Source organism: Panthera onca, chromosome B4 (genome assembly GCF_046562875.1).
Source record: "Panthera onca isolate mPanOnc1 chromosome B4, mPanOnc1 haplotype 2, whole genome shotgun sequence".
Lineage (NCBI taxonomy): Eukaryota > Metazoa > Chordata > Mammalia > Carnivora > Felidae > Panthera > Panthera onca.
The window spans coordinates 58,506,148-58,518,605 of NC_138345.1; the positions used below are offsets into that span (position 1 = coordinate 58,506,148).

The 12,458-nt window shown below is 34.8% G+C and overlaps 1 protein-coding gene across 14 annotated transcripts in view; it reads right to left on the reverse strand.

The window, feature by feature from the left end:
• The window catches only part of LMNTD1 (lamin tail domain containing 1), a 461,495-nt gene that overhangs the window by 58,671 nt on the left and 390,366 nt on the right, over positions 1 to 12,458 (reverse strand). The window lies entirely within an intron of this gene.

Below are 12,458 nucleotides of genomic sequence, written 5' to 3' on the forward strand. Positions count from 1 at the left end.
CACTCACCAAAAAAAGCCACTCAGGAGACAATGCAGGGATAGCAGCCTGCAGGTAAGTGCAACTACAGTTCTGGATAACAGGCTGAGGGCAAGCGACTGGTCTGACCCAACTACACGCACAAAGTGGTCCCAGACTATCCTCATAATAGCACAGAGACCAAATCCTGCCCACAACAAAGATGACCACCCAGCCGACTGGAGTGAAGGAAAATGTGGCTCAGCCACAACAGTAGTGTGCATGTAACACACATAGGAGACATCTCTGAAGTGCCAGGTTCTGATGAACAAGGGACATTGCACTACAGGGCACTATAGGACCTCTTCTTCATAAGTCCATTACTTTCAAGAGATATAATTGACTTTCCTAATACATAGAAACAAACATATTTAGACAAAATGACACAGAGGGATATATCCCAAATGATCAGGACAAAATCATAACAAAATGATTTGGAGATGAGAAATATGCCTCATAGAAATTCAAAGGAATGGTCATAAAGATACTAATTGGATGTGAAAAAAGAGTGGAGTGGAGGATCTCAGTGAAACCTTCAACAAAAAGGCAGAAAATATAAAAAAGAACCAATCAGAGATAGAGAACTAAATTACTGAAATTAAAAAATACACTGGAAGGAATCAACAGTAGATAAGAGAAAGCAGAAAAATGGATCAGTGAGCTGGAAGACAGAATAATGAAAAGCAAAGAAACTGAACAACAAAAAGAAAAAAAAGTATAGTAAAAAATGAGAATATTTCAAGGCAACTCAGTGACATTATCAAGCACAATAACACTGATATTATAGGTATCCCAGAAAAAGAAGACAGAGAAAGGGGAGGGGCAGATAATTTATTTGAAGAAATAATAGGTTAAAACCTCCCTAATCTGAGGAAGGAAATAGACATCCAGATCTAGGAGGAACAGAGAGCCCCCAACAAAATCAACGCAAGGAGGTCCACACCAAGACACATAATAATTATAATGGCAAAAAGTAATGGCAAAGAAATAATCCTAAAAGCACCACGAGAGAAGAAAACAGTTACATACAAGGGAAACCCCATAAAGCTATCTGCTGATTTTTCAGCAGACACTGCACGCCAAAAGAGAGTGGCATGATATATTCAAAATGCTGAAAGAAAAAAACCTGTAACCAAGAATACTCTATCCAACAATGCTATCCTTCAGAACAGGAGAAATAAAATAGTTTCCTAGACAAAATTTAAAGGGGTTCATCACTGTATCAGCCTTACAAAAAATGTTAAAAGGAATTTTTGACTGGAAAGAAAATGGCCATAATCAAGAATAAAAAAGTTATGAAATGAAAAGGTTTCACAGGTACACACAAACATAATAAGTAGTAGATTAATTACTTATAAAGTCAATGTAGCTAAATCACAAAAGCAGTAAAGTCATATCTATAAAAAATCAGTTAAGGGATAAGCAAAATAAAAGGATGTAAAGTATGACATCATATACATAAAACGTGGGAGGGGACAGTAAAAATTCAGTGCTTTTAGAATGGGTTCAAACTTAAATGACCATCATCCTAAAATGGACTGCCATATGCATAGGATCTTATATATCAACCTAATGATAATCACAAATAGAAAACTGTAAGAGATATGCAAAGAATAAAGGGGAAGGATTCCAAGTATATCACTAAAGAAAACAAACCAAAAGGGAAGAGAGCAAGAGAGGAAAGGGAGAAGAACTACAAAACAAACAAACAAACAAACAAAAAACCATAAAACAAGTAACAAAATGGCAATAACTACATACCTATCAATAATTACTTTGAATGTAAATGGATTAAATGCTCAAATCAAAACATGGGATGACTAAATGGATAAAAAAGCAAGACCCATCTATATGCTGCTTTTAAGAGACTCACTTCTTTTTCTTAATTTATTTATTTAAATTCAAGTTAATTAACATACAGTGAAGTATTTGTGTCAGGAGTACAGCACAGTGATTCATCTCTTACATATAATACCCAAGTGCTCATCCCAATTAATGCCTTCCTTAATGCCTGTCACCCACTTAGCCCATCCCCCCAACCACCTCCCCTCCAGAAACCTTCAGTTTGTTCTCTGTATTTAAGAGTCTCTTATGGTTTGCCTCCCTCTCTGTTTTTATCTTACATTTTTTTCCCTTTCCCTATGTTCATCTAGTTTGTTTCTTAAATTCCACATATGAATGAAATCATATGATATTTGTCTTTCTCTGACTTATTTGCTTGGCATAATACACTCTAGTTCCATCCACATTGTTGCAAATGGCAAGATTTCATTCATTCTGATTGCTGAGTAATATTACATTGTGTGTGTATGTATATAGGTATATATATCTCATATCTTTTTTATCCATTTATCAGTCAATACACATACAAAAATGCTGTCTCAAAGGGGCACAGGCATCCCACTGTTTATAGCAGCACTATCAACAATAGCCAAATTATGGAAAGAGACTCACTTCTAGCCTAAAGATGCAAGCAGGCTGAAAGTGAAGGGATGGAAAAAGCATTATCATTCAAATAGAAGTGAAAAGAAAGCCTGGGTAAAAATAGTTATATTGGACAAAACAGACTTTAAAATAAAGATTGTAACAACAGACAAAGAAGGATACTATTTTATGATAAAGGGAACAATCCAACACGAAGATATAACAATTGTAAATATTTATGCACCAAACATGGAGCCCCCAATTACATAAAGCACCTATTAACAGACATAAAGGAAGTGATCTATAGTAATACAATAATAGTAAAGGACTTTAACATCCACTTAAATTGATGGATATATCATCTAGACAGAAAAATCAACAAAGAAACTGTGGCTTTGAATGACACACTGGACCAGATGGCTCTAACAGATACATTCAGAACATTCCATCCAAAAATAGCATAATAAACATTTCTTTTTTCAAATGAACATGGAATATTCTTCAGAACACATGTTGGGTCACAAAACAAGTCTCAAAAAATTAAAAAAGATTGATATATCATGAATCTTTTCTGATCATAATGGTATGAAATTAGAAATCTATCACACACACACAAATCTGGAAGAACACAAATACATGGAAGCTAAACAACATGGTAGTAAACAATGAATGAAGATATATGCACCCTCTTGTTTACTACAGCATTATTTACAGTAGCCACGTTATGGGAACAACCCAAGTTCCATCAATAGATGAATGGGTAAAGAGGAGGTGGTATATACACAATGGAATATTACTCCAGCCATAAAAATAGTGAACTCTTACAATATACAACAACACGGATGGAGCTCGAGGATACAATGCTAAGTAAAATAAGTCAGAGAAAGACAAGTACCATATGATTTTACTCATATGTGTAATTTAAGAAGAAAAACAAGAAAAAAAGGGAAAAACAAAAAAAAAAGATTCTTAAATATAGAGAACAAACTGGTGGTTGTCAGAGGACAGGTGGGTGGGGGGATGGGTGAAATAGGTGAAGGGGATTAAGAGTGCCCTTATCATGATGAGCACTGAGTACTGTATAGAATTGTTGAATCACTATATTGTACACTTAAAATTAATATAACACTGTATATTAATTATAATTGAATTTAAAAAATGAGTAAAAAAAGAAATGACAAAAAATATACTACTTGAAGTTATAGTGAAGCAAGTAAGCTAGAGGAGGGTAAACATTTGACTGTATTTTCTCTGTCTTGGAGATGAAGCATAATTCCTTATTAGGGTGTGGGCCAATTATGTAAACATAGCATAAAGAGATTTATAAATTTATACTTATTCTTAGGAAATAAGTAAAAATGAATTTATTATTTCTTACAACTATCCCAGTTTCCCTAATTCTACCTGACTGGTTTCTTAGTTGTTAAAATTTTCTGTACTTGAACTACATATATTACCATGAAGTCATTATGATCTCACTTGTTTTATCAGAGAACCTATTCACATTCTGCAACATAGTTTGGAGAAACAAAATTTCATCAACTGAGAAAAATTTTGAAAAGCTTTAAGTTTGCGAATGTTCCACTAGTCATTCCCCATACAGGATCTTCCTTATTTATTTTCCCAAAGTTATAGCATATATGCAGCTAAAACTAAGCTCAAACTAAGTAAGTGGTTTTCAACAGGGTATGAAGTGAACCATGGAGGGCATTTTGCAAATGTGAAAGAACAGTGACAGTAGTCATAAAGATTGGTGGGGATACGAGCCAGAGACTTTCTTAAATATTGCAAATAATTTTCCCACATACTACATAATTTTCCAGACAAAGATGAAAACTAGTTTATAATTATCTGAGTGCAAAGCCCAATTCCGTATTACCTATAAATACAAAATATTTTTGCAAACTTTAAATATATACTAAAATCTCCACGAAGTAACTATTTGTTTACATTGAGGAAGAGTGTATTGGTTTGTTCAGAACTTTTCAAAGAGTTGTTTGTCAGTTTGGAAAAATTACACCATCAATGGTAATACCACATGGTGTATTCATGTGGTTTATATAATGTACCTGAAAATACATAATAATGGTAGAAAAAACAATAATAGCAATAACAACAACAAAATCAACCTGATATTTAATAATATTAAGGAATAAAAGTTAAATATTTTAGGTGTGTTTGGCATTATGATTGTATTCGTTAAGAATAATCCTTACTGTTTAGAAATACATACTGAAGCTTTTTACATAAAGTTATATGATGTCTAGATTTGCTTCAAAATAATACAGATCATAAGAAGTGAATGGAGATGGAGATGAAAAAGATGGGCCATGATTTGTAACTGTTGAAGCTCAGTAATGAATACAAGGAGGTTTGTTATACATTATGTCTATTTCTTCTTTAAATGTTTGGATTTTTCTAGAGTAAAAAGGCTAGAACACACGTTTCATTTTGGGATCTGTAGACTTTAAACATTGATGGTATCATCATCATGGCTGTCTCTAGCTCAGGAAGGACAGGGTCAAGCAAGAGCTGAAGGGGAAAAGCAGAAGCACCTACTGTTTATGAGGTACAATAGTCTTTACACAGATCCTTTCATCACAGCTCTGGAAGATAGGAATTGCTCCATTTTCTCAAACGAGGGGGTAGAAGTTCAGAGAGATGAATACCTCTTCCAAGGTTATACCACCAATAGATGGCAGAGCCAGAATATGGTCTCACATGTATTTGTTGCAAAGACTCCTTCACTGTACCCCCTGTTTCTCTGTTGTAATTCTTATCCAAAATCTTCCTAACTCCTTCCATGGTAACTGCCTGACCACTTACTCCTGAACCAGCTTTGCCCTGGTTTCTCTCTGCTTTGATCTCCAATGACTCTCTCCCCTGGCTTCCAGAACCTGTGTCAATTCTCTCTTTGGTCTTATCCTTTGTTGGAAAACTGCTAGAATTTTGCATGAGAAACTGAAGTACTCCCCATGAGACAGATATAGGGTAAAACAGAATAATGAAAACTTTTTTTTTTATTTTGTGAGCTTTTACCTTAATTAAGAAAAATTAAAAGAGTTAAAATACTATATTCAGCAATTTTAAAAAACCAGGGAAACATTACATGCACATAATTTTTTAAAAGCTGAAAAACACAAAGAACTGGCTTTATGCATTCTAGTCCTCTGTTTCCACATATGGAGAACATTTACACAGTAGGGGATTTTATTAAATTGGTAATATAAATAAAATGTCTTGTGTGAATGCAGACTGTATATATAAAGAGAATTTCCATCCCCTCTCAGGCCATGGGTGGGAATATTCATATGCAGTAATATGCAGTTGAGGATTACAATTTAAAACATGACATATTTCACTAGCTAAGATTCAAGAGTTCGTATATATAGGAATACAGTTTCACATTTGCACCTACATAAATATAGTATAAATTCCTATTGCAAAGCATCTTCCTAGTGTAAAAATGAACTAGGTTGATTCATCTCCTTCCCAAGATCCACATATAAGTAACAGAGCTGCAAACATAGATACTATTATTTTACCTTGCAGTCAGGGTCATGTTAAGATCCTACTGGAGATGTTCACAGAAAGGATAAAGAACCATTTGGGGGAGGTTCCAGTTTCAGATAGTTTGTCCAAATACCTTCACAGGTCTTTCCTGTCACAAAATTCTTTTCGGAAACAACACTAAGACTTTAGATCTGCCTATGTGGTATTAAGTATCAAGCAATGGTTTCAACCCTCAGACATTCCTATCAGTTTTAGCACTGTCTCATAAATAACTGCATAGTTATTTCACACATAGGGTACATGTATTTTAGGTTTAGTCTTTATCCATCAATAGTTTCTATCCATTTTCTTTAAAGGAATATAATGCTTATTATTCTAAGACAGGTTATCTCAGACTTGTTTAGGGGGCAGAGACCCAGATCACATTCTTATTTGCAGAGCACCATGTTCTTTGCAAAATATTAAAAAAATATAAATCAATATTTTTATTTCATCTACACATTATTTTAATATATTTTTACTAGCAAAAAGAAATCCATCATATATTATTTGTATAACATATAACCTCACAACCACCAGCTTACACATCTTAAAACACCCAACAAACTGTTGAACCAAGAACAAATGGTTGGTTTTGAGTTTTTCTATCAATATGAATTTGCAATTTCATTTTCTTCTGTCATCTATTGGCAAACTTTAGCAGAAAAATGGTATCTGGAACCAAAGACTTGTAAAAAATCATTGGAAAACAATTTGAATTGAGTAAATGTTATCCATTAGCTTTTTTTCCCCCTCTGCAAGCAGGGTAAAGGCAATCATTATTCAATATTACAGTCAAATGCTCTCTCTCTACAGCTTATGGAACACTCGTACCCCATAGGAACACTGTGTGATAAACACTGGATTAAAAGAGTACGAAAGAGAGTTATTAGAAGCCTGAATATAAAGCCTTCCAGGGGCCTCAGGCAAAAATATGTCTAAATGGAGCCCAGCCAAGCTCAAAGTGGAAGCTCACCCAGGCAAAGGGCACCTCCTTCTCTTCCTCTGCACATATAACAAATTTGATCTGTGGTACCTACTGTTAGCATTACTCATTATTGATGATGGTGATAGGTGGCAATTGAGAGGTACAGTTCACCAAGGGTGAATTAGTTATTCTTGAAAAATCCCATGATACTATTTATATAAATGAAGCTGCTTTTATTAGTTTACTGACAGTTTGAGTTATAAGTAAACTTAAATTGGGAAATTTAATTTAAGTTAGCAGCTTTCTTCTCCATGTGCAAATGAGAAAACAGAAGAAATCAGGAAGTTGCTAATACTATTGATGACCCTGAGATTTGAGTTATATCTTTTATAAGAGGATACTTGTGACTTTGACTAGCAACAGAAAAGTCACTGGGGTGGATAATAATACTGTGTCTGAAATTTTACTGTGTCATTTCTTTGAGACCCTGTATGTTAGAAAGAGGTGAGAATCCAGACACCTGAGATGGAATGAGAAAATCCATGCACTGTTTGGAAATGGAGTTCTCAAAAGTTGGACAGTCAATGAACTGAGGCACCCAGGTGCCCCTCCATTTACTAGTTTTACTACAATTTGGGCAAAAATTCTAATTTTATAGTGGTAACCTTTTCACTGGTGTTCTATCAGGAGAAAAGTTTAAAAATCACAGTTACATACCATCCTCAAGAGCTCCAAATCAAGTCAAATGATTATAATCAGAATTTGTAGGCTTAGCAAATGTCCATCGACTGATGATGGATAAAGAAGATGTAGTATATGTATACAATGGAATATTACTCAGCAATCAAAAATAACACAATCTTGCCATTTGCAATAACTTGGATTGAACTGGAGTGCATTATGATAAGCATATGATTTCATATGATTTCACTCATGTGGAATTTGAGATACAAAACAGATGAACATAAGGGAAGGGAACATAAGGGATGAACATAAGGGAAAATAATATAAAAACAGAGAGGGAGACAAATCATAAGAGACTCTTAAATACAGAGAACAAACAGGGTTGCTGATGGGGTACTGGGTGGGGGGATGGGCTAAATGGGCAAGAGACATTAAGGAGAACACTTGTTGGGATGAGCACTGGGTGTTATATGTAAGTGATGAATCACTACATTCCATTCCTGAAATCATTATTACACTATATGTTAACCAACTTGGATTTACGTTACAAAAAAAGAATTTATAGGGTTAGCGTATATAACTCTTAAAAAGCTGGTCTCACAATGATCCTTTGAGATATGGCTTCCTAGAAAAACAGAATGATGTTGAACATAAATGGAATGGTCCCATTTCAGTGATATAACAGGGGTACCGCGGGACATGGCCCTGAGGAAAAGTGAGCTTTCAGTAGATAATGGCTAATCAGTGCGTATCAGGTGTCAAGGTGAAGTACAAGGACTTCCTGTGGATTCTCTCAATTCATCCTCACAATAAGTAAATGCTACAGGTTCTATTATCAGGCTTATGAGAAAACTGAGGTCCAGAGAGATAAAGCAACCTGCCTGCAGTTACACAATCATTAAGTGGTGGGATCTGGAAATAGACCCATGTCCATCTGACTACACCGCCAAGATTCTGAAGCACCATTCTGTGGTGACATGATACATTTAGTAATCTTTTGAGTCTCAGAGTTACTGTGAAGAGAGTCCCCACACAGCCAGCCACCTCTTTTTTCTTTTTAATTTTTTTTTAACATTTATTCATTTTTGAGAGAGAGAGACAGCATGAGTGGGGGAGGAGCAGAGAGGGAGACACAGAATCTGAAGCAGGCTTCAGGCTCCGAGCTGTCAGCACAGAGCCCAACATGGGGCTCAAACCCACAAACTGTGAGATCATGACCTGAACCGAACTCAGACGTTTAACCCACTGAGCCAATCAGGTGCCCCGACACACAGCCACTTCTTATATGGTAAGTGTTACAACATAGTCTTAGTTTTGTTGTTGTTCTTTGTTCACATTTGTTTCTCCCTTAGTTTTTTGAGTGTATCCTCTTACAATTCAAAGTCAGCCATAATCAATAGTGAATACTACTACTACTATCAGCTATTATTTACCATGTTTTCTATTTGTGTTAAGTACTCTACGCATATGATCTCATGTCACCCTTTTAAGGATGCATTATTATCTGCCTTTCACAGATTAGCATGTTGATGCCTATAGCAGTCAGGTAATTGCCCAGAGTAACACAGCTATAAAGTAGCAGAGCAAGGGCCAGAGTTAAGGTCTGGTATTACTTTAGGGATTACTTTCTTCACCATTACACCACACTATTCTCTGAAAAATTGAGCACCGCTGTTTACAAGGCAATTGGACTCTGTAGTAATATAAACAGATGTCAAACATGTTCCTTGCTGTTCTGGAGTTTAGTCTTTTGATGGGACAGTAGTATCTGAATATGAAAAAAAACAATGCATAACAGAATATGATATGAATCAAAGGAATAGTTTGTTAAGAGCTACAAGAACTCAGCACAGAATTACTTGTGCTGTTGTTTTGTCACCTCAGAAGAGGTGAGATAAGGTGAACCTCAAAAGATAGGATTTCAAAAGTCAGAGAACAGGAAGGAAGACATTTATTAACTTATTATTTCAGGCATGCATTCATTTAACAAATATGCCGTAATTGTTTGCTGTTGCTAGACAGTGTGGAATGTGCTTCTCTGGCAAGCCTCAAAATGCAGGGGTAGACATGGCGTAGGCATATCAATGGCTGAGACAGAGAGATAGCCTGGATGTACAGTGTGAAGTAGAACCAGAGAGACGGGAGACCAGGCTGTGGAAGGCCTTACACCTAGACCAAGGAGTATGCATAATGCAGGCATTTATTTGTTCCTAATGGTTCAATAATTAGACTAATTATAGGACACTTCAGGAATTTCTTGCTTATATTTGTGTGTATGTGTGTGTGTGTGTATGTTGGAAAGGGGTTGCTTTTTTTTTTTTTAATAGAAATTCTTTATATATTCCAGATCAAAGTTCTTTGCTGGATTTATGTATTATAAATGTATTCTCTTAAACTGTACTTTGTCTTACAACTCTCCAGATGGTACATTTTGAGTAGACTTTGTAATTTTTAAACAAAATTTTTTAACGTTTATTTATTTTTGAGAGATAGAGACAGAGTGCGAGCGGGGGAGGGGCAGAGAGAGGGAGACACAGAATCTGAAGCAGCAGGCTCCAGGCTCTGAGCTGTCAGCACAGAGTCCGATTTGGGGCTTGAACTCAGGAACAACGAGATCATGACCTGAGCCAAAATCGGACGTTTAAGCGACGGAGCCAACCACGCGCCCCATTAGAGTTTGTTAATTTTAATGAAGTTTAATTTATAAACTTTTTTAACTTAATGATTTTGTGTCCTGTTTAAGATGTTTATCTATCTCAAAGTCATAAAAATATTGGACTATTTTTTCTCTTACAAGTTATACTTTTTTCTCTTTCACATTTATAATTTACCTTAAATTAATTTTTGCTTATGGTATGCCAAAAGATTCAAGGTTTAGTTCTTTTTTCACATGGCTATCCAATAGATCCTGCTGTATTTACTGAAAAGACAGTATTGAAAGATAATGGTGCCTTAGTTGTAAATCATGTGACCATATCGTTGGGTCTCTGTTCTGTTCTATTAGTCTGTCTATCCTTGTGCTATTACCACGCTGTCTTAATTAATGTAACTGTATAGTATAGTGTAGTATAGTATAGTATAGGTCTTCCAAATTTGTTCTTTTCAATGTTATTATACTATTCTAGGTTCTTTGATTTCCATATGAATTTTTAGAATCACCTTAATTAAAAAAACAGTTTAGACTTTTATTGGGGTTATACTGAATCTGCAGATCAATTTGGAAATACTGGATTACCTGTAATCTTCCTTTCTGGTAATATTTTTGTCAGGTTTTGGTATAAACATTATGCTGGTCTCATTAAGCAGTTGGCAACTGCTTTTGCCAACTATCTTTTTCCATCATTTGGAAGAATTTGTGTAAGATTGGCATTATTACTTCCTTATATCCAAGGTAAAATTTACTGATGAAACATTCTGGTTATAGACTTCACTTTCTGAGAAGTTTTAGAATTCAATTTCTTTAGTAGTTATAGGACTGATCATATTTTCTATTTTTTTATGTTGGTTTTTGGTAACCCATACTTTTACCAAATTTTTTTCAAAATATCCTTTTAATATCTTTTTAATGTTGGTGGAATCTGTGGTGTCATCTCCATTTTCATCACTGATAGTCATTTGTCTCTTTTTTTCTAAATTAATTTTATCAATTCTTTTAAACAACCATCTATTGATTCTTTGATCTTCTTTATTACGTGATTAATGACATATTTTCCTTTTCTTATACTTTTTTTTAAACTTTCTTTGTGTTCAGTTTGTTGCTCAGTTATGAGTACTTGAGGCAGATGCTTAGGTAATTGCCTTGCAGGCCATTTTTATTTTCTCATATAGGCAGTTAAAACTATATATTTCCCACTAACCATGGTTTTACCTTTTTTTAAAATTTAGTATGTAATATTTTTATAACTTATTTTATCATATTTTAAAAACTTAATTTTTTAAAAATAATTTTTAAGTGTCTTTATTTATTTTTGAGAGAGAGAGAGAGAGAGAGAGAGAGAGAGAGAGAACATGAGCAGGGGAGGGGCAGAGAGGGAGAAAGACACAGAATCTGAAGCAGGCTCCAGGCTCTGAGCTGTCAGCAGAGAGCCCGATGCTCGTGAACATCGAGCTCATGAATGGGGAGATCATGACCTGGGCCAAAGTTGGACACTCAACCAACTGAGCCACCCAGATGCCCCTAAAAACTTAATTAAAAAAAAAAACTATAGCTTAATTTCCAAACATATGAAGATGTTCTAGGTTTTTTTCCCTTTTTAGTGATTTTTAGCTAATTTCTTTGTGGTCAGAGAACATATTCTGAATAATTTAAGTCCCGAATTTATCAAGTTTACCTCATGGCCAGCATATGGTCCATTTCTGTAAAACTTTTATGTATTTTTGAAAAGAATGCATACTCTGATTTTTTTTTCAGTTGCAGTGCTTTATAGGTCTCAATTAGTTTAATTGTAATAATTGTTATTCAAGTCATTTATATCCATACTGATTTTTTCCTATATATTATAAAAATTACAGAGAGTAATATTAAAATTTATCATTTTGATTGCAGGTTATGCCTGTATTTTACAATCCCACCAACAGTGCACAGGGGTTCCCTTTTCTCTATACCCTCATCAACACTTGTTATCTTGTCTTTTTCATAAAAGCCTTTCTAGCAGGTGTGAAGTGATAGCTCACTGTGGTTTTGATGTGCCTTTCTCTGATGATTAATGATGTGGAGCATCTTTTCAGGTACCTGTTGGCCATTTGTATGTCTTCTTTGGGAAAATGTCTGTTCAGGTTCTTTGACCTGTTTTTAATTGGATGATGATGATGATTATTACTTTGCTACTGTGTTGTATGAATTCCTTATATGTG